Raw genomic sequence first — 26,348 nt, 5'->3', positions numbered from 1 at the left:
TGCCTGGTGTTTTGTTCCACTCTTGCCGCCCTAGTTTCCGTCATATCGGTGTTATGTTCCCGGATTTTGCGTTCCTTACGCGGTTGGGTAATAATGGGAACCCCTTGACAGTTCGCCTTGAATAAAACTCCTCCAGCAATGCCCAACATTGGTTTTACCATTCGCCACCTAGCCTTTTCTTTCCCTTGGGTCGGCCAGCCCAAGGGTCATCATTATTTACCCCCCTGGGCCAGTGCTCCTCTGAGTGTTGGTCCGACTGAGCTGCCTGCGGGGCCACCTCGAGGCAACTTGAGGTTTGGTTTTACTCGTAGCTAGTCTCATCTGAGTGTGCCCTGAGAACGAGATATGTGCAGCTCCTATCGGGATTTGTTGGCACATCCGGGCGGTGTTGCTGGATTTGTTTTGACTTGTCGAAGTGTCTTGTAGAACCGGGATACCGAGTCTGATTGGAATGTCTCGGGAGAAGGTCTATTCCTTCGTTGACCGTGAGAGCTTGTCATGGGCTAAGTTGGGACCCCCTGCAGGGATTGAACTTTCGAAAGCCGTGCCCGCGGTTATGGGCAGATGGGAATTTGTTAACGTCCGGTTGTAGAAAACCTAAAGTTGACCTTATTTAAAATGCATCAACCACGTGTGTAACCGTGATGGTCTCTTTCCGGCGGAGTCCGGGAAGTGAGCACGGTGTTGGAGTTATGCTTGACGTAGGTTGTTTTAGGATCACTTCTTGATCATACTTTCTCGAACGTGCTTTGCCTTCTCTTCTCGCTCTCATTTGCGTATGTTAGCCACCATATATGCTAGTCGCTTTCTGCAGCTCCACCTCATACCTTTACCTTACCCATAAGCTTAAATAGTCTTGATCGCGAGGGTGCGAGATTGCTGAGTCCCCGTGGCTCACAGATACTTCCAAAACCAGCTTGCAGGTGCCGATGAGTCCGTGCAGAAGATGCAACCAAGCTCAGGAGTAGCTCGATGAAGATCTTGTCCTTTGTGTTGTGTCGTTCTAGTTGATTAGTAGTGGAGCCCAGTTGGGGTCGATCGGGGACCTTGTCGCATTTGGGGTTCTTCTTTTATTTTGGTTCCGTAGTCGGACCTTGAGTGTATTTGGATGATGTAATGCTTTATTCATGTATTTGTGTAAAGTGGCGATTGTAAGCCAACTATGTATCTCTTTCCCTTATATATTACATGGGTTGTGTGAAGGTTACCTCTCTTGCGACATTGCTTTCAATGCGGTTATGCCTCTAATTCGTGCTTCGACACGTGGGAGATATAGCCGCATCGAGGGCGTTACAAAAATGGTGTGTGGAAAAGCATGTCACTTACCTCTTGAGCTAGAACATAAGACATATTGGGCTATTAAAGAGCTCAATTACGATTTCAAACTTGCCGGTGAGAAGAGGTTATTTGACATTAGCTCACTTGATGAATGGAGAACTCAAGTCTATGAGAATGCCAAGTTGTTTAAAGAAAAAGTTAAAAGATGGTATGACAAAAGGATACAAAAGCGTGAGTTTAATGCAGGTGATCATGTTTTGCTATACAACTCTCTTTTAAGATTTTTTGTAGGAAAGCTTTTCTCTAAATGGGGAGGCCCTTACATTATCGAGGAGGTCTATCGTTCCGGTGCCATAAAAATCAAGAACGCCAAAGGAAAAAATCCGAAGGTGGTAAATAGTCAAAGACACAAACATTATATCTCAGGTACCCCCATAAATGTTGAGACCAATATAATTGATACCGCAACATTGGAGGAGTACGTAAGGGATACTTTCCAAAACATTTCAGACTCCGAAAAGGAATAGGTATGTGGTACGGTAAGTAAACCGACTCCAAAACGTTTCCAATGATAAATTTTTCTCTTTTTTGGAATATTAAAAAAATTAGGAAAATTGAAAGTAGTCCGAAAGAGACACGAGGCCATCACAAGGGTGGAGGGCGCGCCCCCGTCCTTGTGGCCACCTCGTGTGCCCTCCAGACTCCATTTTCTTGCACGATACTTCTTATGGTCGGTAAAAATTCATTATATAATCTCCCGAAGGTTTTGACCACTGTACCACGACAAAATCCTTTGTTTTCATTTTGAGTTGTTCCTGCGGCAGATTTGGAGCAAGATGTCATCCCAAGATTCGGAGGGAGAGAGCTACTGATACGTCTCTATCGTATCTATAATTTTTGATTGTTTCATGCCAATATTATACAAATTTCACATATTTTTGGCAACTTTTTATATGATTTATTGGACTAACCTATTGATCCAGTGCCTAGTGCCAGTTCCTATTTTTTGCAATTTTTTTGTATCGCAGAATATCCATATCAAACGAAGTCCAAATGCTATAAAATTTTACGAAGAATTATTTTGAAATATATGTGATTTTGGGGAGTTGGAATCACCGCAAACGGAGGCCCACACAATCCACAAGACACCAGGGCGCGCCCCAGGCCCCTGGCGCATGGTGGTGGGTTGTGCCCTCCTCGAACATCGGTTGGAGCTCTACTTCGGACGCAAGGAAGCTTATATCCGGAAAAAATGTGTTAAAATCTCAATGCAATCGGAGTTATGGATCTCCCAGAATAAAAGAAACGGGTTTTGGCCAGATCAGAAGAACGCGAAACAGAAGAGAACAAAGAGGGAGATCCAATCTCGGAGGGGCTCCCGCCCCTCTGCCGCCATGGAGGCCATGGACCAGAGGGGAAACTCTCCTCCCATCTAGGGGGGAGGCCAAGGAAGAAGAAGAAGGAGGGAGGCTCTCTCCCCCTCTCTCCCTGTGGCGCCGGAGTGCCGCCGGGGCTAGGGTCGTGACTGCGATCTACATCAACAATCTTGCTACCATCAACACCAACTTTCTCCCCCTCTATGCAGTGGTGTAACACCCCTTCTCCCCACTGTAATCTCCACTTAAACATGGTGCTCAAGTCCATATATTATTTCCCAATGATCTATGGTTATCCTATGATGTTTGAGTATATCCGTTTTGTCCTATGGGTTAATCGTGATCTTGGTTGGTATGATTGTATATTTTATTTATGGTGCTGTCCTACGGTGTCCTCCATCTCGCGCAAATGTGAGGGGCCCCTGCTGTAGGGTGTTGTAATATGTTCACGATTTGCTTATTGTCGGTGTTGTGGGGGTTACAGCAACCTAAACGCGGATAAGTGGGTTATGGCCTATGGGAGTAAAGAGGACTTGATACTTAATGCTATGGTTGGGTTTCACGACCTTAATGATCTTTAGTAGTTGCGGATGCTTGCTAGGGGTCCAATAATAAGTGCATATGATCCAAGTAGAGAAAGTATGCTAGCTCATGCCTCTCCCTCATATAAAATTACAAGAATGATTACCAGTACTTATTATTGATTGCCTAGGGACAAAAGACTTTCTTGTTGACAAAAGCTATCCACTTTTACTACCTTGCAATTTATTTGTAGTTTTATTCTCACAATACTCGTAGTTTTATTCTTGCAAAATAGTTTCATACTTGTTTTCGGTAAAGCAAACTTCAAGTGCGCGTAGAGTTGTATCGGTGGTCGATAGAACTTGAGGGAATATTTGTTCCGCCTTTAGCTCCTCATTGGGTTCGACACTCTTATTTATCGAAGAAGGCTACAAACGATCCCATATACTGGTGGGTTATCAGCTACATGGCTGATTATATCACAAACCCAAAAGTATATGGGGATGTGGAACATTATGGTTGGACCACGGAGGAAGAAGAAGATTATGAGCCAAAGGGGAAGGAGGAGACAAGTTCCGATGAAGAGGACGATCCACTACCCCAACCTGGCGACACACGTGTGGAGTTCAAGAAGTCAAGCTTCACTAAGGTCTAATCTATTCCACCACGTTTTTCGCAGGACATCAAGGCGACATTATGCAAAAAGATAATGAAGCTTGAGCTCGAGAATGGGGATCTGAGGGAGGAAAATTTTAGCCTTAGACGCAAGCTGGAGAAGAAGAATGCAACAACTCCTTCATCACCACCCCCCGAAGAAAGAGATCTAATTACATGGGTATGGACACTCCCCTTGGCAACTGCCAAGCTTGGCCCTAGTTTCCATCATATCGGTGTTATGTTCCTTGATTTTGTGTTTCTTACGCGGTTGGGGTTATAGGACCCCCTTGACAGTTCGCCTTGAATAAAACTCCTCCAGCAAGGCCCAACCTTGGTTTTACATTTGCCTACCTAAGCCTTTTCCCTTGGGTTCTGCAGACCCGAGGGTCATTGATGTGGAGCATCCCACGTTCATCCCCATGTACACTCCAACTACTCTCCAAGCCCCAAGTGAACATAAGACGAGACCTCAAGTATACGCCATTGGACACAAGGTGAACTCGCTCCTCTCCGAATCGTCACTTTCCACATGTGAGACATGGCTACTACCTCAAACATGTGTGCTATGCATGACCAGGAACCAAGAGGAAGCCCATGGACAAGAAGGCGAGGACACCAAGCGCGAGGAACAAGAAGAAGAGCTGCGGAAGAAGCTCCAGCCACCGAACGACCGGTCGGGACCGGACGTCCGACGCCTGAAGACCCACCGGACGACCGGCGATCCCGCACCCGAGCCAAACGAGCGGACGTCCGACGCCAGCGGACGAACGGCGACCGGACGACCAGCCACCTCCGGATATCCGGCACTCCAGCATCCGAGCCAGAGCAAGCGGACGTCCGACGTCTACCGGACGTCCGGCCGCCCGTGAGCCACCGGACGACCGATCCTCAGCGGACGTCCGGTACCTGTCCGCGCACAGTGTTCAGGCCCGTGGCCCATGTATCCCTCTCCCACTTACCCCTTCGTGGACCTAGACTATATATACTCCTCCACCTCCTCCTAGTGAGGGTTAGCGTTGTGTTAGCTCATTTGTGAGATAGAGCTCCGCTCATCCATATCGGATCTACTCCTTGAGAGAGACCGCGGCCCCTCTTCAGAGAAGATCCACCTTGGATTCAAAACCCCTTTACGGGAAGATCCCCTTGTGGATTCAAGACCTTCTCATGGAGAAGACCGGTTACCATTTGTATCGTCCCTTGTTGACTTTGAATCTTGTATCTCCTCTCGTGTTTCGAGGATCTAGCACATGTGTGACTTATCTTGTTGGTTTGAGTGATTCTCTCGTGTTTCCCCTCGTGATTTCCCTCGTGTTCTTCGCGGGATCCGCTCCTTTCGTGAAAGATCGGCCGTATAGGGTTCCACCCTACATCATTTTGGTATCATGAGCCACGTTGATCATGATTTCGAAGCCTCCCCGTTATGTTTTCTAGCCTAATTTTGTTGTGTTCTTCCCCAATTTCGAAAATCCCCACCAAAAATAGCCCCAATTTTTTTGTGATTTGTTGGTTTGACAAAGTTTTGTTGGATTTGATCCATAGATTTGCTTGGTTTCAAGTGGACCTAGCATCTCCCCAAGTTTCTTCATCTTTCATCCACGAAATTCCCTCTATTTTGACCCCAAAACCCCCAATTTCCGCCCAAAATTGCGCCCTGGATCTCAAATCCCGCGTTGACCCAGACCCACCGGACGACCGTCACTTTACCGGACGTCCGGAGCCGCAGGAACCACTGGACGTCCGACCTTACCAGACGACTGGAACCTCTAACCCGAGCTGAAATTAGCAGATTTCCGACCCGACCGGACATCCGGCGACCGGACATCCGGCCATTTCCGGACATCCGCTACCTGTAAAAACTGACTTCGCTCGAATTTTGTTTCGGCCATAACTAATTCATCCGAACTCCGATTTTGACGTTCTTTAGCTCGTTTTGAAGCTCTTGACATCACCCTTCCCACAAAAATACCACCAACATCTTTTGACTCCATCAAATTTCGTGAATTTTGGCATATTTACCTAGGGCTTCCACCACATCATCCGCTACACCACCACCGACTTCCGCAACCTAACCAATTTTGTTTCCCATACCATTAGCGGTTGCTTGAGGAGTGATTTAAGTCTCCTAAGGTGTCTAGCCTACTTAGGGACGGTTGCTTCTTCATCAACCACCACCACCATTTCCGCATAGGCTTACCCACCTTACATTTCCGCCACACCGACTTAACCCAATTTTGTTTGTGTTGTGAGTTGTGTCTCCTAAGGTGTATCGGCTACTTAGGGACCGTGCTTCCAACTCCGACACCGTGTATAGTACACCACCATAACCTCCACTTCCGCATTGCCTACACGCATAACCCATCATTCCACTACCGCATCCCGCTACCACCATTTTGACATTTGACGTTTGAGATTTTGAGTTCGCGGTTTTTCCGTTTCCTAAGGTGTTTCGGCTACTTAGGGACGAGTCTCCATCATCTTGGTACCTGTCGTGGATCTAAGTCTGACAGTAGAGTGGGGGGTAGGTATGGAGAGGCAAGGTCCTAGTTATGGAGAGGTTGTAAACACAAGAGATGTACGAGTTCAGGCCCTTCTCGGAGGAAGTAAAAGCCCTACGTCTCGGAGCCCGGAGGCGGTCGAGTGGATTACATGTATATGAGTTACAGAGTGCCGAACCCTTCTACCTGTGGAGGGGGGTGGCTTATATAGAGTGCGCCAGGACCCCAGCCAGCCCACGTAGGAGAGGGTTTAAGGTGAGTTATGTCCGGGGCGTTACTGGTAACGCCCCACATAAAGTGTCTTTACTGTCATAAAGTCTACTTAATTACAGACCGTTGCAGTGCAGAGTGCCTCTTGACCTTCTGGTGGTCGAGTGAGTCTTCGTGGTCGAGTCCTTCAAGTCAGTCGAGTGAGTCCCTCGTAGGTCGACTGGAAGGTGATCTCTTCTAAGGATGTCCCTGGGCAGGGTACTTAGATCAGGTCTGTGACCCTACCCTAGGTACATGACTCCATCATTAGCCCCCGAATGGATTGAGGCTTGAGTGATGAAGGAGTTGATGTTGTTTCCGATTAGCCTTCGCATGCTAGTCGTGCGTTGCTTTGAACCAAAAAATCTCTTTGTTGATAGTGAGCAACTTTTCTTCAGTCGACTCGATCCATTCTTTTTCTTCGTCGAGTGATCTTTTGGACTTCGCTGATTTCCGAGCGACGGATCGCAGGGAATCCCGCGTCTGGCAGACTGATCTGCCGTTCGCGGATTCCGCGGGATACGGAATTTGGGGGAGCGCGCGAAGCGGAGCGGTCCGCGGCGCTCGGATGGGACGGGGCATAGACGCCTCGATCCCCGCGCCGCTTTTTTCGCCACGTATCACGCTCGTGCAACTGTTTCAGGATATGATTAGATTGACCGGGCCCACCTGTCATCCACTCGGAAGGGATCTTATAAATGCGCCCGGCGAGGGTTTTTTGAACAGTGCCTCAGCATTCTCCCTCTGCTCCCTTCGTCTCCGCCCAACGTGCTCGCTCTCGCCTCCGCACAACCTCTCCTCGCACACCTCGCCGGTAGCCATGGTCAAGGAGAAGACGGCGGCGCTGGAACGCGTGAAGAAGGCGTCGGCGATGGAGAAGGCGAAGGGGAGATCCACCAGCCGCGGCGGGTCTTCGTCTAGATCCCGCCTGCCGAAAGGCTGGGTCCAGGGAGATTGGATCCAGTCGACCATCACGGAGAAGGATCTCCTCGACATGGCCAACGAGGGCCTGATCCCTCATGGAGCTGCGAGGCTTCCGGGGAAAGAGTGGCAGCCCCAGCCAGAAGAGGGTGAGTGCGTGCTTCTAGCTACCCATGTCGACCGCGGATTCTCTTTGCCGCCGAGCATTTTCTTTCGTGGTTTCTTGAACTTCTTTGGAGCGCAACTCCACCACTTCACCCCGAATTCTATCGCCTGTCTTGCCGTGTTTGTGTCCATGTGTGAGAGTTTTCTGGGTTGTCGACCGCATTGGGGCTTGTTCAAGCACATATTCATGTGTCGCTCTCAGACCGTGAAGAAGGCGAGCCCAGGCGACGAAAAAACCCGAGTTGTCCAAATGTGTGGGGGTCTGGGGATCCAGGTGAGGATCAAGAGCACTTTCCCAGCCATGACATTTCCCGAGTCAGTCAGAGGCTGGCAGTCGACCTGGTTCTACTGCCAGGATCAGTCGACGCCGGGGCAGTCGAGTGGACTCCCTCAGTTCACCATGGATCGAGTGAACAAGCCCTCCTCTCTGAAGGTGATTCCGGAGGAGAAAGCTGACGTGAAGATGCTGATGGAGCGTGTAGTTCAGTTGGTTCGGGATGGAGTGACGGGTATGGATCTCCTGGAGGTTTCCCTTAGGCGTCGTATCCAGCCTCTTCAGTTCCGGAGCCATTGCATGTGGTTGTACTGCGGGACTGAGGATGTGACTCGGGTCAATCTAGAGACAGTCGACGATGCCACTCTGGAAAGGTGGATGGCCGCTGTCACTGGGAACAAGGATAACCCTCGCGGAGCCAGAAGGATTCCTCCACTCGACTGCCACAGTGATCCAAACAAGGTATGTCTGCTCCACTTCCCATTGTATTCTCGTCATATTTATTTCTGCTTTCCCTGCCGATCGGTCGACTGATCTTTGTCTGGATGTCTATCAGGCCTTCACTGAGCTGTACTCGATGCCCAACGGAGCACAAGCTCCGACTGAGGAGGGAGAAGCGAGCGGGGGCGAGAGCCAGGAGGAGGAGTGGGACTCGGATGCTGCGAAGGATGATGATGATGATGATGACACTGATGACGACAATGATGATGTTGATGAGGACGAGGAAGAGGAGGAGGAGGAGGTTGCACCACCGCGCTCGGAAAGGTGGTCGAAGCTTGTCCATGACCCTGCGACTGAACGTGGCAAGGGGGTTGCGACTGTCACTCAGTCGACCAAGCGCCCTCGGACCACCTATCCGGCGCCGACTGAAAAGGCATCGAAGCAGCCCAGGGCGGCCTCGTCAAAGCCGACCAAGCACCTGCCGAAGATGAAGGTGTCCATCCCCACCATATCAGGGTAATCATGTTGCTTAAGTCTTCTTGTTTTGCGTGAACTTTATCTCTGGTTGGCGCTGGAGTTAGTCGACTGACTCTTTGGAGTTGTAGTGTTGCTACTTCTGAGACCTCAGCCCGGGCTGACGGCCATGAGATGGAGGACGCAGCAACCTCAAAACCTAGTATTATACTCTTAACACCGTTTCTAGTCGACTGACTCATGATCTCTAATTCTGATTCTTTTCTGTAGCTCCATCCAATGTTGTTATCACTCTCCCTGATGATGATGAAGATGAGGAACCGCTGAAGCACAGAATGAGAAGGAAAGCGTCTGCCAGCAGGGTGCCCCAGGATGTGACGGTGCCTGAGACTCTGGTCGCGGAGGAGGAGAACACCACTCGACACACCGTGTCCTTCGCAGATCCGCTGACGAGTGTTCCGCAGCCCTCCCTCTTCACGACGCACCACGTCCCAGAGGACCAAGCTGGCGCCGCGAAGGAGGCGATACGCCAGGCAGGGATCATGATGGAGCAGTTGAAGACCATCCGGGATGCGAGCCAGGCAGCTTACGACGCCAGTTCCGCCCTTCAAAGGAATGTTCAGGTCAGTCGACCACCACTTGTTCTGTTAGGATATGCTATCAAAAAACTTTTCTTTCCAGAATTTATAGTAGTCACCCACTGGGTGTGTCGATTTAAACTCCGTGTTAGCGGGGGCACGCTGAGTGCACCCGCTGGGTGTAGTCCCCAAGGCTAAGGTCGACTGCTGGCAGTCGGCCTTAGGCTTTATAATTTCAGTCTTTCCGTCATTTGACTATGGCGAATGTATTTCGCAAACCGGTGGGGGCACGCTGAGTGCACCCACTGGGTGTAGTCCCCAAGGCTAAGGTCGACTGCTGGTAGTCGGCCTTAGGCTTTATAATTTCAGTCTCTCCGTCATTCGACTATGGCGAATGTATTTCGCAAACCGGTGGGGGCACGCTGAGTGCACGCACTGGGTGTAGTCCCCAAGGCTAAGGTCGACTGCTGGCAGTCGGCCTTAGGCTTTATAATTTCAGTCTCTACGTCATTCTTCTACGGCGAATTGATTTCGCAAACCGGTGGGGGCACGCTGAGTGCACCCACTGGGTGTAGTCCCCGAGACTGTGGTCGACTGCTTGCAGTCGGTTACAGTCTTTAAAGAATTCATCTTGTTTTTTTTTTGAGGTCGACTGGTCGACTCTGTCTCCAAGGCTAAGGTCGACTGCTGGCAGTCGGCCTTAGGCTTTATAAGTTCAGTCTTTCGCAATAGACTGGTGGTAGGATTAGTGGGGGCATGCTGAGTGCACCCACGGGGTGTAGTCCCCGAGACTACGGTCGAATGCTTGAATTCGGCTGTAGTCTTAGAAACGCGTGATTTTTCCTTTTCCACTCGGAAGTGAATTATCTTTGACATTTAGTCGATTGGTTCTTCGCAGAACTCTTGTGACCTTGCGGCTCGCTACACTGAACTGGAAAACAAGCACATTCAGCTCGAGCTGAATTTGAAGCTGGTTCAGGAGAATCTAACGAAGGCGAAGGAGGAGACCGAAGGTATGTTTGGTGAGATTTCGACGACGGCTTTTTCCCTTCATTTGTTTCAAAATCTGATCTTGCTTTGACTTGCAGGTAAGGTGAGGGAGGCCCAAAGGAAAAAAGACCTTGAACTAGCTGAGAGGATCAAGCTTGCCGACGAGAAGTTAGCTTCAGTTACCAAGCTTGAACAAGAAAATACCAATCTGAAAGCTGCTCTTGAGAAGAAAAATGATCTGGAGGCCTTCCTGAGTGGTCTTGCCAAGAAGCTATTTCTTATGCTTGAAGGTAAACCTTCAACAATCACTTTCAACTGCGGCTTTTTCATTCGACCATTGTTTTGACTCCGTGATCGTCCTTGCAGAATTTTGTCAAAACTTTGAAGAAGAGACTAGCCGACTGGAACCAAACCTTGACCCCGTCAATTCTCCAGTGAACGACGAAGTTGCCATGAATGTTTTCCGACTGGAGTCCCGTGTTGCAGCTGTCGTGGACTATCTTGCAAGGCTGAAGGTCGCCACATCTCGCATCGACTCAACGCTCTGGCCCGGGGAGACACTCCAGAACGACCTCGAGTCGCTGATGGCTCGTTTGAACGTTGTCCCTGGTCGAGTGCAGGAGTGGAAAAAGTCCTCGGCTCGGTGCGGTGCAGATGTTGCTCTGTGTCTGGCCCGAGTCCACTGCAAAGATGCGCGAGAAGACAAGCTGGCTGCCCTCCGAGTGGCCAACACTAAGAAACACGACTTCAGGTCCTTTATGGAAACTTTCCTTGCTGCTGCTACTCGGATCGCAGATGGAATTGATCTCGATGAGTTTGTTGCACCTTCCAGCCCTCCACAGGAGGGGTAAAAAACTTCTTCTAAGCTCGACGCTTTAAATTTGCCTCGGTATGCCGAGTGGAGTTGTAACCGATAAACCTTAATAGGCTTAGTGCCTGAGCACTTTCGGTTCCTTTAGGTATCGATCTGAACTCGAATTTGGTGTTTGAATATGATTGCTTTCGGCTCGAAATGTCTTTTGCAGGTTCAAAGCAAGATGCTCACTGCAGTCGACTTATTCCTTAATCCACTTAGGCGAGCGCTGGGCTGCAGCTAAACCTCCCGAGTGAGAGGTTTGCTCTTCACTCGGTAGGATTTTGATAACTTAGGCGAGCGCTGGGCTGCAGCTAAGCCCCCGAGTGAGAGGTTTGCTCTTCACTCGGTAGGATTTTGATAACTTAGGCGAGCGCTGGGCTGCAGTTAAGCCCCCGAGTGAGATGTTTGCTCTTCACTCGGTAGGATTTTGATAACTTAGGCGAGCGCTGGGCTGCAGCTAAGCCCCCGAGTGAGAGGTTTGCTCTTCACTCGGTAGGATTTTGATAACTTAGGCGAGCACTGGGCTGCAGCTAAGCCCCCGAGTGAGAGGTTTGCTCTTCACTCGGTAGGATTTTATTTAATCTTAGGCGAGTACTTGGACTGCAGCTAAGCCTCCGAGTGGAAGTCTAGCTTACCACTCGGTAAGATTTTGGTAACTTAGGCGAGTCCTTGGACTGCAGCTAAGCCTCCGAGTGAGAGGTTTGCTCTTCACTCGGTAGGATTTTGATAACTTAGGCGAGCGCTGGGCTGCAGCTAAGCCCCCGAGTGAGAGGTTTGCTCTTCACTCGGTAGGATTTTGATAACTTAGGCGAGCACTGGGCTGCAGCTAAGCCCCCGAGTGAGAGGTTTGCTCTTCACTCGGTAGGATTTTATTTAATCTTAGGCGAGTACTTGGACTGCAGCTAAGCCTCCGAGTGGAAGTCTAGCTTACCACTCGGTAAGATTTTGGTAACTTAGGCGAGTCCTTGGACTGCAGCTAAGCCTCCGAGTGGAAGTCTGGCTTACCACTCGGTAGGATTTTATTTAATCTTAGGCGAGTACTTGGACTGCAGCTAAGCCTCCGAGTGGAAGTCTGGCTTACCACTCGGTAGGATTTTATTTAATCTTAGGCGAGTACTTGGACTGCAGCTAAGCCTCCGAGTGGAAGTCTGGCTTACCACTCGGTAGGATTTTGATAACTTAGGCGAGCACTAGGCTGCAGCTAAGCCCCCGAGTGAGAGGTTTGCTCTTCACTTTGGTAGGATTTTTATATCTTAGGCGAGCACTGGGCTGCAACTAAGCCTCCGAGTGGAAGTCTAGCTTACCACTCGGTAAGATTTTGGTAACTTAGGCGAGTCCTTGGACTGCAGCTAAGCCTCCGAGTGGAAGTCTGGCTTACCACTCGGTAGGATTTTATTTAATCTTAGGCGAGTACTTGGACTGCAGCTAAGCCTCCGAGTGGAAGTCTGGCTTACCACTCGGTAGGATTTTGATAACTTAGGCGAGCACTGGGCTGCAGCTAAGCCCCCGAGTGAGAGGTTTGCTCTTCACTTCGGTAGGATTTTTATATCTTAGGCGAGCACTGGGCTGCAGCTAAGCCCCCGAGTGAGAGGTTTGCTCTTCACTCGGTAGGATTTTATTTAATCTTAGGCGAAACGGATTCGCAGCTAAGCCTCCGAGTGGGAGTCTGGCTCACCACTCGGTAAGGATTTTTACAAACTTAGGCGAAACGGATTCGCGGCTAAGTCACCCACTAAGGGGAAAATTTTATTGGACAAAAATAAAAAGTGACAAAAATTATGGAGGAACTATGACACTATTATTTTGAAATCCATGAACTACAGGGGTACTTCATTGCAACTCATCTGAGTGATAAACTTAAGTGTAAAATGGGCAGAGTAGTTCCGCGTTCCAAGCTCGGGGCTCGTCGATATTATGTTCGACGTTGTAAAGACGGTACGCCCCGTTGTGGAGAACTTTGGTGACGATGAAGGGTCCTTCCCAAGAAGGAGCAAGCTTGTGTGGTTTCTTCTGATCCACTCGGAGAACTAAATCTCCTTCCTGGAAGGCTCGACCCCTCACATTTCTGGCGTGGAAACGACGCAGATCTTGTTGGTAGATGGTCGATCGGATCAGAGCCATCTCCCTTTCTTCCTCTAAAAGGTCGACTGCGTCCTGCCGCGCTTGTTCAGCTTCTGCTTCGTTGTAGATCTCAACTCGAGGAGCATTGTGGAGAAGATCACTCGGCAAGACTGCTTCAGCTCCGTAGACCAAGAAGAATGGAGTTCTTCCGGTCGACCGATTAGGTGTGGTCCGCAGTCCCCAAAGCACCGAGGGAAGTTCGTCGACCCAAGCTCCAGCTGCATGCTTGAGATCACGCATCAGTCGGGGTTTCAATCCCTTGAGAATCAGACCATTGGCTCGCTCTGCTTGTCCATTCGACTGCGGATGGGCGACTGAAGCGTAGTCGACTCGTGTGCCTTGAGAGTTGCAGAAATCCCTGAATTCCTCCGAGTCAAAGTTCGACCCATTATCCGTAATGATGTTGTGCGGGACTCCATATCTGAATATCAGTTCCCTGATGAAGCTAACAGCAGCACTGGCGTCAAGGTTCTTGATTGGTTTAGCCTCAATCCACTTGGTGAACTTGTCGACTGCCACCAGTACATGCGTGAAGCCACTTCGCCCTGTTCTCAAAGGACCGACCATGTCCAACCCCCATACTGCGAAAGGCCAGATGAGTGGAATGGTCTTCAGAGCTGATGCAGGCTTGTGCGACATATTAGAGTAGAACTGACATCCCTCGCACTTATCCACTATCTCCTTCGCCATCTCATTCGCCTTTGGCCAGTAAAATCCGGCTCGGTATGCTTTGGCCACGATGGTCCGAGAGGACGCGTGATGACCACAGGTTCCCGAGTGGATATCATTGAGGATGATTCGACCTTCTTCTGGTGTTATGCACTTCTGACCAACTCCAGTCGCGCTTTCTCTATATAGCTGTCCTTTGATTACGGTAAAGGCTTTAGATCGACGGACGATCTGTCGAGCCTCTTCCTCATCCTCCGGGAGCTCTTTTCTCAGGATATACGCGATATACGGAACTGTCCAGTCGGGAATGACCACCAAGACCTCCATGACCAAGTCGACTACTGCTGGGACTTCAACTTCAGTCGGATCTGTGGCACTCTTGGGCTGTGGAGCTTCTTCGGTGAAAGGATCTTCTTTGACTGAGGAGTGCGTATATGCTCCAAGAACACACCACTCGGAATGGCTCCTCTCTTGGAACCTATCTTTGCTAGATCATCAGCTGCTTGATTTTTCAGTCGGGGTATATGATGGAGCTCCAACCCCTCGAACTTCTTTTCCAGCTTCCTCACTGCACTGCAGTATCCAGTCATGGCTGGGCTTCTCACGTCCCACTCCTTCATCACTTGGTTGACCACTAAATCTGAGTCGCCATAGACCATCAGACGACGGACGCCGAGTGAAATGGCCATGCGCAATCCGTATAAGAGGGCCTCATACTCTGCCTCATTGTTGGAGGAATCAAAGTGAATCTGGAGCACATATCTGAGCTTATCTCCTCTGGGGGAAACCAGGACAACCCCAGCACCGGAACCATTCAACATCTTAGAGCCATCAAAAAACATGGTCCAATGCTCCGAGTGAACTTCAGTCGGCTGCTGCTGTTCAATCCATTCGGCGAGGAAATCTGCTATTGCCTAGGACTTAATGGCTTTCTTTGCCTCAAACTTGATATCAAGGGGAAGAAGTTCAATCGCCCATTTAGCTACTCGACCAGTTGCATCTCTGTTGTGCAAAATCTCTGATAGTGGAGCATCGCTGACGACTGTGATGGAATGATCAGAGAAATAATGAGCAACCTTCTTTGTGGTCATGTATATTCCATACACAAGCTTCTGATAATGAGGATATCTTTGCTTGGATGGAGTCAAGACTTCAGACAAATAATACACTGGGCGCTGAACTTTGAAAGCTTTTCCTTCTTCTTCCCGCTCGACCGTAAGCACAGTACTGACGACTTGTCCTGTGGCTGCGATATAAAGCAACAGAGGCTCTTTGCTGATTGGAGCAGCAAGCACCAGCTGGGTGGAGAGCAGAGCTTTTAGCTCGGCAAACGCTGCATCAGCTTCTGGAGTCCACTCGAACTTGTCTGCCTTCTTCATCAGTCGGTAAAGAGGCAATGCCTTTTCACCGAGTCGTGAGATGAATCGACTTAATGCGGCCAAGCATTCAGTAAGCTTCTGGACATCGTGCACTCGCACAGGGCGTTTCATTCGGAGAATAGTGCCGATCTTCTCTGGATTAGCGTCGATCCCTCGCTCGGAAACGAGAAAACCGAGTAACTTGCCACCAGGAACTCCGAATGTGCACTTTGATGGATTGAGCTTGATATCATACCTTCTGAGGTTGGCAAATGTTTCGGCGAAGTCAGCGAGCAGGTCGGAACCTTTTCGTGACTTGACGACGATATCATCCATATACGCTTCCACATTCCGACTGATTTGAGTGAGTAGACACTTCTGAATCATTCGCATAAATGTGGCTCCGGCATTCTTGAGGCCAAATGGCATGGTGATATAGCAGAAGCACCCGAATGGAGTGATGAAAGCTGTTTTTACCTCGTCGGGTCCGTACAGACGGATCTGGTGGTACCTGGAGTAGGCGTCTAGAAAAGACAGTCTCTCGCATCCCGCGGTCGAGTCAACAATTTGATCTATGCGAGGGAGAGGAAAATGATCTTTCGGGCAGGCCCGGTTGATGTGCTTGAAATCAATGCACATTCGGAGCGATTTGTCCTTCTTAGGAACCATGACGACATTAGCGAGCCACTCGGAGTGGTATATCTCTCGGATAAATCCTTCCGCCAACAGTCGAGCCACTTCCTCACCAATGGCTTTTCTCTTCTGGACGGCGGACCGCCGAAGATGCTCTTTGACTGGTTTTGCAGATGAGTCGACTCTTAGGCGATGCTCAACCAGTCCCCTGGGAACACCTGGCATGTCAGCGGGCTTCCATGCAAAAATGTCCCAGTTCTCACGGAGGAACTGGATGAGCGCTTCTTCCTATTTCGGGTCGAGTGTTGTGGATATGTGGGTCGGAGCTGCATCGGGGTCGGTCGGGTGAATGTGAACAGGCTTCGTCTCACCGAACGACTGAAATGCAGATTCTGTGGCGGGTTTCTTGGATCGCAGCAAATCACTCGGATCTGCATTTTGCTTGTATTCTTCAAACTCGACCGCTGTCACCTGGGAATCGGCAATCTTTGAGCCCTTCTGAAAGCACTCTTCTGCCTTTTTCCGATCACCGGTGACAGTGATCACTCCTTTGGGGCCGGGCATCTTCAATTTGAGGTACACGTAACATGGTCGAGCCATGAACCATGCATAAGCTGGTCTCCCCAAAATGGCATGATATGCACTCTGAAAATCCACGACCTCAAACGTCAACTTCTCTTTGCGAAAATGTTTCGAATCACCAAACACCACGTCCAGAGCTATTTGGCCGAGTGACTCGGCTTTCTTCCCTGGTATAACTCCATGAAAGCTCATGTTACTGGTGCTCAGTCGGGACATCGGAATGCCCATTCCTTTCAGTGTGTCTGCATACAACAAATTCAGCCCGCTACCACCGTCCATCAGCACCTTTGTCAGTCGAGTGCCTTCAACAACTGGATCGACCACCAAAGCTTGCCTCCCAGGGGTGGCAATATGAGTCGGGTGATCAGATTGGTCGAATGTGATGGGTGTTTGGGACCATTTCAAATAATTTGCTTTTACTGGGGTAACCATGTTCACCTCACGGTTAATGACTTTCAATCGACTCTTGCTTTCCGCATCTGCAAAGATCATCAGAGTGGAGTTGATATGCGGATATCCTTCCTCACTGTCCTCCTTGCCTTCGGCCTTGTCCGACTCCTTTTCCTTGTCCTTAGACTGTTTTCCTTGAAACTCCTGGATCAGGAGTCGACATTGGCGAGTGGTATGCTTTGGGTAAATGATATTCCCCTCTTCGTCTTTCTTCGTGTGGATGTGGCACGGCATATCCATCACGTCGTTCCCTTCTTTATCCTTTACCTTCTTAGGGTTCCAGGATCCTTTTGGTTTCCCCTTAAACTTTCCCTGAGTCACGGCCAGAGCCTCTCCAGGAGCTGCTGGTTCAGCCTTCCGCTTCTGTTTCCGACTGGTGTTTCCCTTCTCCGACTGACTCGGCTTGTGCTTGCCGCTTCGGAGTCGGTCTTCTTCTTCGCCGTTGGCGTACTTGGTAGCAATTTCCATCATCCGACTCAAGGTCATGTCACCGGTTCGACCAAATTTCAAACTCAATTCTCTGTTCTTGACACCATCCTTGAAGGCGCGGACTGCCTGATGATCAGACACATTCTCCACAGTATGGTGCAAAGTGATCCACCTCTAAATATACTCCCTGAGAGTCTCATTGGTCTTCTGCACGCAGACTTGCAGCTCCATCAATCCAGCCGGTCGCTTGCAAGTTCCTTCAAATGTTCTGACGAACACTCGGGACAGATCTTCCCAAGTGTAAATGCTGCTAGGAGGTAACTGAGTCAACCATGCTCTGGCAAAACCTTCCAACATGAGGGGCAGATGTTTCATGGCCACCTCATCATTCCCACCACCAATCTGAACCGCCACTCGGTAGTCCTCAAGCCAAGTTTCAGGCTTAGACTCACCAGTGAACTTGCTGACTCCTGTTGCCAACCTGAAATTGGGAGGGATCACTGCGGCTCTGATAGCTCTGCTGAAACATTCCGGACCAGAAACATGCACTCGACTGCTCGTAGGCGCATCTCTATCGAGTCCACCTCGATGGGCTCTGTTCCGGTCGACCAAGCCTTGCACGATAATGGATCGCGCGTCGAAGCCTGGTTCTCTGGGGTCGACTGGAACTCTTCGCCCCGCACTGAGCTGACGTCTGTCATCTTGCTGCCGAGGAGCGTAAGACCCACCCCTCGAAGGGGAATTGGGCACTCGAAGCCTATCATCTCGGTCGCGTCGGTCTTCATATTGGTCTCGCCAATTCTCGCGCCCTTCACGCCGCGGAGGCGATCTGGGATTGTGAGCCGACTGAACCGTATTCGCAGCGACGGATCGACTATGAATTCTGTTGCGCGACTGCGACACGGCTGAATTCTGATCTCCTGCTGCCCGGAGCAGATCCCTGATCTGCATCAAGCCTCTGCCAGCTTCCGACTGAGAGGGCTGGATGGACTCTGCAATACGGGTCGCAGCTGCTAAATTCTGGATTGGGGTTCGATATACCTGAGTTGGCGGGAAGAGTTGACGTCGACTGGTGTTGGGAACTCGTTGCCGTGCGCGCTCGTCGAGTGCTCGCTGAAGATTCTCCAGGCGAGTGCGTTCGGCCAAGTTGGCCAAACGTGCCTCCTCCAAGGCGCGCGCTTCGGGGGTTTCTCCTGTGATGGGAGTACGCAGGGCATCCACGTTCCTGCGGCGAAGTTCCTCTCTTTGCAGAGAGTCGAGTGGCTCGGGCTGGTACTCTTCGTGGTCTCGTGCGGGGTCGCCTCCGTCGCCTGCCCCACCATCACGGGCGAAGCCAGGGGGACTGCGGGGCCCGTCGACCATTAGGATTTCTGCCGCTGGATCACTGCTATCGCACTCGGATGCAGTCTCTACGGAGCCAGTCGATAGATCGAATAGGCCGTAAAGAGATTCGTCGGGCTCGATTGCCGCAACTTGGGTGGTGGCCGTCTGGCGAGCCACCGCGTGCCTCACCCACCGCTGAAGCCTCGACCGGCCCGAGCGCTTGCGCTGGCGGGAGACTGGGAGGGTGGCCGATGGGGGAGTCGACCGATACGGGGTCGACGGTTGCCGCAGCAGAACGCCGCGGACACATGCGCGAAAATGCGTCGCACCGCGGACGGGGAGCGCATCGACGTCGAGTGGAGCCTCCTGGAGCCAGGCGGAGTCGTCGGCGATGAAGGTGAGAGCACCGAGACGGATCTCTCGACCCTCGACCAAAACTCCAGCAGCCACCATGATGAAAGTACTCGGAAGAATCGCAACTTCTCCACAAAATCGCTAAAACACCTGCCCCACGGTGGGCGCCAACTGTCATGGATCTAAGTCTGACAGTAGAGTGGGGGGTAGGTATGGAGAGGCAAGGTCCTAGCTATGGAGAGGTTGTAAACACAAGAGATGTACGAGTTCAGGCCCTTCTAGGAGGAAGTAAAAGCCCTACGTCTCGGAGCCCGGAGGCGGTCGAGTGGATTACGTGTATATGAGTTACAGAGTGCCGAACCCTTCTACCTGTGGAGGGGGGTGGCTTATATAGAGTGCGCCAGGACCCCAGCCAACCCACGTAGGAGAGGGTTTAAGGTGCGTTAAGTCCGAGGCGTTACTGGTAACGCCCCACATAAAATGTCTTTACTGTCATAAAGTCTACTTAATTACAGACCGTTGCAGTGCAGAGTGCCTCTTGACCTTCTGGTGGCCGAGTGAGTCTTCGTGGTCGAGTCCTTCAAGTCAGTCGAGTGAGTCCCTCGTAGGTCGACTGGAAGGTGATCTCTTCTAAGGATGTCCCTGGGCAGGGTACTTAGATCAGGTCTGTGACCCTACCCTAGGTACATGACTCCATCAGTATCTCCATCAAGATCACCGCTACTCATCATCGACACAGACGGTAACCTCCATATCATCTTGGTATTGTGATATCCCTCCATTGTATATTCCCTTGCCATTGCATTGATAACCACTAGGCCATTTTGCGTCACTTGCCTATCGAGACTAGGCATTTGAGTATTGCCGGCAATGTTACTTCTGCACATCAGTGGTCTACACCTTCCATTGCATACATACCATACCATAGGTATCATCTTGGTATCATATCATCTCATGTGCCTCAAGTTTGTTCCCGCATATACACAATTACTATCTTGGTTTGTGCATTTCGCAAAGTGGCCACACAAAACAAAAGAATAAGCTTTTAAGCAAAAGAGTGAACAAAGAGCTCGTAAGCAATAGCCATAGCATCATACCACATTGCATATAAGATCATCTTGGATCACCTTGTGAGAAACACCGGGAACCATACATACATAGCATACTTGGGATAGAAAGTTATCCATTTTGCATCTTATAGGTTGTGCACAAGTGGTGTATCCGCCTATTGAGCAATCATGCTAGCATCTCTCTTGAGTTGTGCAACACGAGCGTTTTCCGTGGATTCCACATTTTGTGCTCATCCTTGGTTGCATGACCCCATTTATCTATCCGTGTGTGTGTTTCCGTGTGCCACATATTGTTATTGGTCTACTTGTTTCACTTGCGAATTTGTGAATCTCTTTCAACATTATTGACTCTTGCTAACATTTTGCATTAAATTTTTGTGCCACTATCCTCACCGAGCTCCACTATAAGCCTTATTTGTGTAGGTGTGAGAAACCGACAAGAATTGGTACCAATTGTGCTATTTCCTTGTCCACATTGGAGTGATCATTGATCCACTTTCAACTTCGGTCAAGGTACATTTGGTATTCGTTCTTCTCTTTTTGCCACTCACATTTTTCTCTTGGAGTGATGGATAGGCAAGGCATTTCATCTCCGGTCTTCCACAACAATGACGGCGTGAACACCTACATCACCAAAGCGTCAATTTTCGATCTACAAGGACAAATGCAAGGCGCACAATCAAGATTGCGAGAGCGCATCGAGAACCTCTCCGTCGACATTCATCACTCTGAATCAAGGAAAAGGGACTACATCGACAACAAGCTTTCCGCACAAAAGGAGGAGCAAGATGCAAGGATGGAGGAGATTCGGACCTTGTTGATCAACCGTTCTTCCCCTTCATCATCCTCAAGGCGGCAACGTTCAAGTCACAAGTCTTCGGAGCGCAAAAATGATGCAAGCGCAAGTCGTCCACATCCACATCTCCATGGCGACCACCATCACGTTCGTGATCCACCTCGTCATGAAGGGCAAGTCACCTCCAAGCAACATGTGCACGACGACGACGAACAACATCTACCACGAGCTCAAGTGCGACAACGCCAACATCATCATGACGATGCTCACCAAGCACAAATGCACAAGTCCCAACAAGCCCTACTTCACGCCAAGTCCAAACTTCATGACCACAAGAGAAGACCGCGAGACAAGCACCACCAAGACTGAGCTACGGCTACACCAACCACTTCGGCATCTTCGCCAAGTGCTATTAAGGCATATTCGCCTTTGGACGGACGGCATCTTCGCCTACTTCCCGTGAGTTCGCCTACATTGACATCATCAAGTACAAGGCGACCACCTACAAGTGAGGGCGACACTTTCATCTTTGAAAGCACCTCAAGGAAGATGGTCGGGCATGGGAAATTCCCTTCGGTCATGGAAACGAGCTATGAGGTGCCACATCATATGGGCCTTCTACAACAAGACGGCGACAAGACGGTCGAGTTTGGGCCATCCCCTTCGACCACGGCGACGAGCACGAACCTCTTCAACAACATGAAGATAACGCCCATATTGGATTCATACTCCGAGTCAAGCTACGAGACCGCACATGAGACCTTATCTTTGGTCTTAGAGGAGAGTGATGATGTGCCATCTTCGGCTTTCATCCATGGCTAAGACTACGACATGATTGAGCATGGAGACATTTGCACCTACATCTCTCCGACACCCACATATGACGAGATGCCCCAATTTCCATGTGAGGAGATCCACCACCACATGAGTGACATGAGTGACTCCATAATACGTGACATTGAGATCATTTCCTATGAGAGGATGAGTGTGACCACCACTAGCCCCACACTTGAGAGCATGCCACACATCCTATGTGAGGTTGAGAGCCATTTGAGTGACTCCACCAACCATATGAGTGAGAGCATCCAAGAGGGAGTGAGCCACAACACTTAGTGAGTGAGCTAGTTGACATGGCATGTGAGGCCACTATGATTTATAACGACCTAACCTCTACTCCGATTGTGTTTTCCTCTTTGGTGCTAGGTCTCCTACATGACGAGGTGCCTACCCTCGACGAGTCCATACCTCCAATGGAGACAACGATGGCCATGGTGGACGACAATGCACCCCCCACATGGTTCCACCAAGATGAAGATGACCACAACTCGGTCTTCGACACCTCACCTACAACACATGAGCGATGCTCCAAAGGTAACATAGGTGATGGTGCTTCTCTTGTCCCACTAGTGGACTATTTTACGAATGATTGCTTGCATGATGTTGACACACCTATTTCCATGCTTCATGCTAGTGCGACTCCCTCATGTCATGACTTACCTATTTATGATGAATATGATGACGAGCATGTCGAGTTGCCTAGTTGTGATGTTATGCTACATAGGATATCATGTGAAAATTCTATTGTCACATCATGTTTGAGAATCCTTTAAACTTGTCATATGCTATGAGTGAGATCTCCCATATCACATCATTTCAATCTCAACATAGTAGCTATGCATGCCCCATTCAAATAAATCCCATTTGCATTTATGGCATAGATGACGAGATGATGGTCATTGTCTTTTGTTTTTCATGTGATGACATTGCCATGCTTCCTTTACATGATTTGCGCAATTCATCTACTATGCCATGCCATGATCACAACGTTCCAACTATGCATTGTTTTGAATGTTGTCAATATTCTCCATGTGATGTTTCCACTAATGATTATGAGGAGACCCCCATAGTTTCCTCATACATATTAGGAGATTTTGATGCATTCCATACTTTGCATGATTCTCATAATTGCTTGCACCATATGCATTCTATGAATAACAATGCTCTACACATTTCTTGTGATGCATTACACAATTTGAGTCTCCATTATGTTATACATAATAACAAACCTCTCATGATGGATGACATGTTTCTATATCACGCATCTCATTTATTTGAGCATTGGATATTTTGTGCTAACCAACACAAGCACGTGTGCATCCTGATGGATGATGTGTACATATACCATGCACACACAATTTTCCCTTTGTCGTTGTTTTGTGTAGGTACTCACGTATACTCGTCTACCTCTCAATCCCAAGAGTTGACGAAACGAGCTCTTGAGAGCAAAGATGACTTGGGATCCCGTGAACTATCCTTCCCACCGCTCTCTTCGCGCAACGACTACATGCATCTCTCTCACTTGGCTCTCACACGGCTATTGGCTATATACCGCTTGTCGCTTCATGCTCATTTTACCATGTTCACTTTGCATGCTATGCTTGCTTCTATGCCTTTGCCATGCAATTGTGACCCTTGCTTGCATCTACCCATGATTCACCATTATGCTACTCCTATGTGTATTTGCATGCTTGGTGGAGATCCTTGTTGCTATTGCCATGTTTATCATGTGCCTCATGCTATTGTTGCTTGTTGTGTTGGGAGAGTCATGATGTCCCATTACTATTCACATATGGCCTCTCATCAATACATTGATGATATTTTGCTCATATCTCGCCTTCATGCTTGTGATATGTCTCGTGCATTATTCATGCCCACTATTTGCACACATGACATGCTTGCCATGATTCCTTCTAGTACGTTGCATCTTCGTACTACTAGCTTGCTTGAATTGATCACTAAGATTGCTTGCTTTGTCGCATCACCCATGTTCCATTCTTACCCGCTTTCTTGGGTTGATGACATATATATTCATGCCTCTCACATGATACATCTTGTTCATTGTCGCTTGCCTCCAATTGTTGCATCTATGCTTATTGATCTTGGAGACTTGGACATATTACTTGTGATGCATGCTTGTTTGATTGAACCTATTGTATTTGGTTGTTCTCGCATCATATGCCTCCATACTGCTCCCTTGTCCTTTCTTATGATGAGCATGATGAATCCACTTGTTGGGTATTTTACCACACGAATGATAGGTTTTGCATCTCCGCTAACATCATTTGTTTTTTTCGAGTGTTTGTCATGTTCTTTCATTTTAAAGGATTCACAAGGTGATACTGTCATGAGACAATTTGGTCATGTGAAGGCATACACGATGTGCAACACCAACATTTGCGAGAATCTCCTAAAGGTGAACTCCTTCCCTTTGAGCCATCCTCAAATATGCATATTGGATGGGTCACTCTTTCATTGTTGTTTCCTTCTTGTTGTCTACATGGTACATCTCGCGAACGGAGGAGCGACATTGAAGATTGGCTCTATGGACCTTCACATTGAGGAGCGCTCGGACTTATTGGAAGCACCTTCGAACTTCCACGCATGCCACGACATCGAGCATTGGTACACCAAGACCTCCATATTTGTTGATTGTGCTCACACATGTCATGCTCATTGGACATCTCACACTCATGACAAATTTGCATCTTATGTATGGATTGACTCATATTATGATTGCCTTGTTGCATCTTGTATTCCCATGTCATCCATGATATATGAGCTCGTGCATTTTCTTAGCAAATTTGTTGTGATCTTTCTTGATGGCATATTCATACATCATGATCATATTGCCCATCATCAATTGCATGATCACATACTCATTTTGAGCACCCATTACCATGTTCATGTTTTTGATAAACCATCCCATTATGACATCATTTTGCACCGTGGTTGCATTGATCATATTCACAATACATTTGTATGCATAATGAATGCTTTTGCTCCCATGAATGCTTTGCATATCATTCTATATCATCTTCATAAGCTTCATGCGCTTTGTCATGAACAATCTTGCCGAACAGACTCATTCTTCTATGATGGACACTTTGTGTGCGCTAACCATTGTATTTCCAAGTGTACTTTGTGTTTGCTCATTTTGTATGTACCACATATCGGAGACACCTTGGAGTACTTGGATTGCGCCATGCCTTCAACTCCATCCAACTACAAGTACGCCCACGACAACCGTTTCCATGGTGATGAGGATCACGATTCGAGGTCGAATCTTTCCCAAGGGGGGGGGGGAGATGATGCGGAGCATCCCACATTCATCCCCATGTACACTCTGACTACTCTCCAAGCCCCAAGTGAACATAAGACGAGACCTCAAGTATACGCCATTGGACACAAGGTGAACTCGCTCCTCTCTGAATCGTCACCTTCCACATGTGAGACATGGCTACTACCTCAAACATGTGTGCTATGCATGACCAGGAACCAAGAGGAAGCCCATGGACAAGAAGGCGAAGACACCAAGCATGAGGAACAAGAAGAAGAGATGCAGAAGAAGCTCCAGCCACCGGACGACTGGTCGGGACCGAACGTCCGACGCCTGAAGACCCACCGGACGACCGGCCCGGACCGGACGACCGGCGACCCCGCACCCGAGCCAAACGAGCGGACGAATGGCGACCGAACGACCGGCCACCTCCGGAGATCCGGCACTCCAGCGTCCGAGCCAGATCAAGCGGACGTCCGACGTCTACCGGAGGGCCGGCCGCCCATGAGCCACCGGACGACCGGTCTTCAGCGGACGTCCGGTACCTGTCTGCGCATAGTGTTCGGGCCCGAGGCCCATGTATCCCTCTCCCACTTACCCCTTCGTGGACCTAGACTATATATACTCCTCCACCTCCTCCTAGTGAGGGTTAGCGTTGTGTTAGCTCATTTGTGAGATAGAGCTTCGCTCATCCATATCGTATCTACTCCTTGAGAGAGACCGCGACCCCTCTTTGGAGAAGTTCCACCTTGGATTCAAGACCCCTTTACGGGAAGATCCCCTTGTGGATTCAAGACCTCCTCACGAAGAAGACCGGTTACCATTTGTATCATCCCTTGTTGACTTTGGATCTTGTATCTCCTCTCGTGTTTTGAGGATCTAGCACATGTGTGACTTAATCTTGTTGGTTTGAGTGATTCTCTCGTGTTTCCCCTTGTGTTTCCCCTTGTGATTTCCCTCGTGTTCTTCGTGTTCTTCGCGGGATCCGCTCCTTTCGTGAAAGACCGGTCGTATAGGGTTCCACCCTACATCAGTAATATTTATTTTAACCCCCCGGGCCAGTGCTCCTCTGAGTATTGGTCCGAACCGGGCAACCTGCGGGGCCACCTCAGGGAAACTTGAGGGTTGGTTTTATTCGTAGCTTGACCTATCCGGTGTGCCCTAAGAACG

This window comes from Triticum aestivum, chromosome 5A (genome assembly GCF_018294505.1).
Source record: "Triticum aestivum cultivar Chinese Spring chromosome 5A, IWGSC CS RefSeq v2.1, whole genome shotgun sequence".
Taxonomy (NCBI): domain Eukaryota; kingdom Viridiplantae; phylum Streptophyta; class Magnoliopsida; order Poales; family Poaceae; genus Triticum; species Triticum aestivum.
This window is presented reverse-complemented; position numbering follows the sequence as displayed.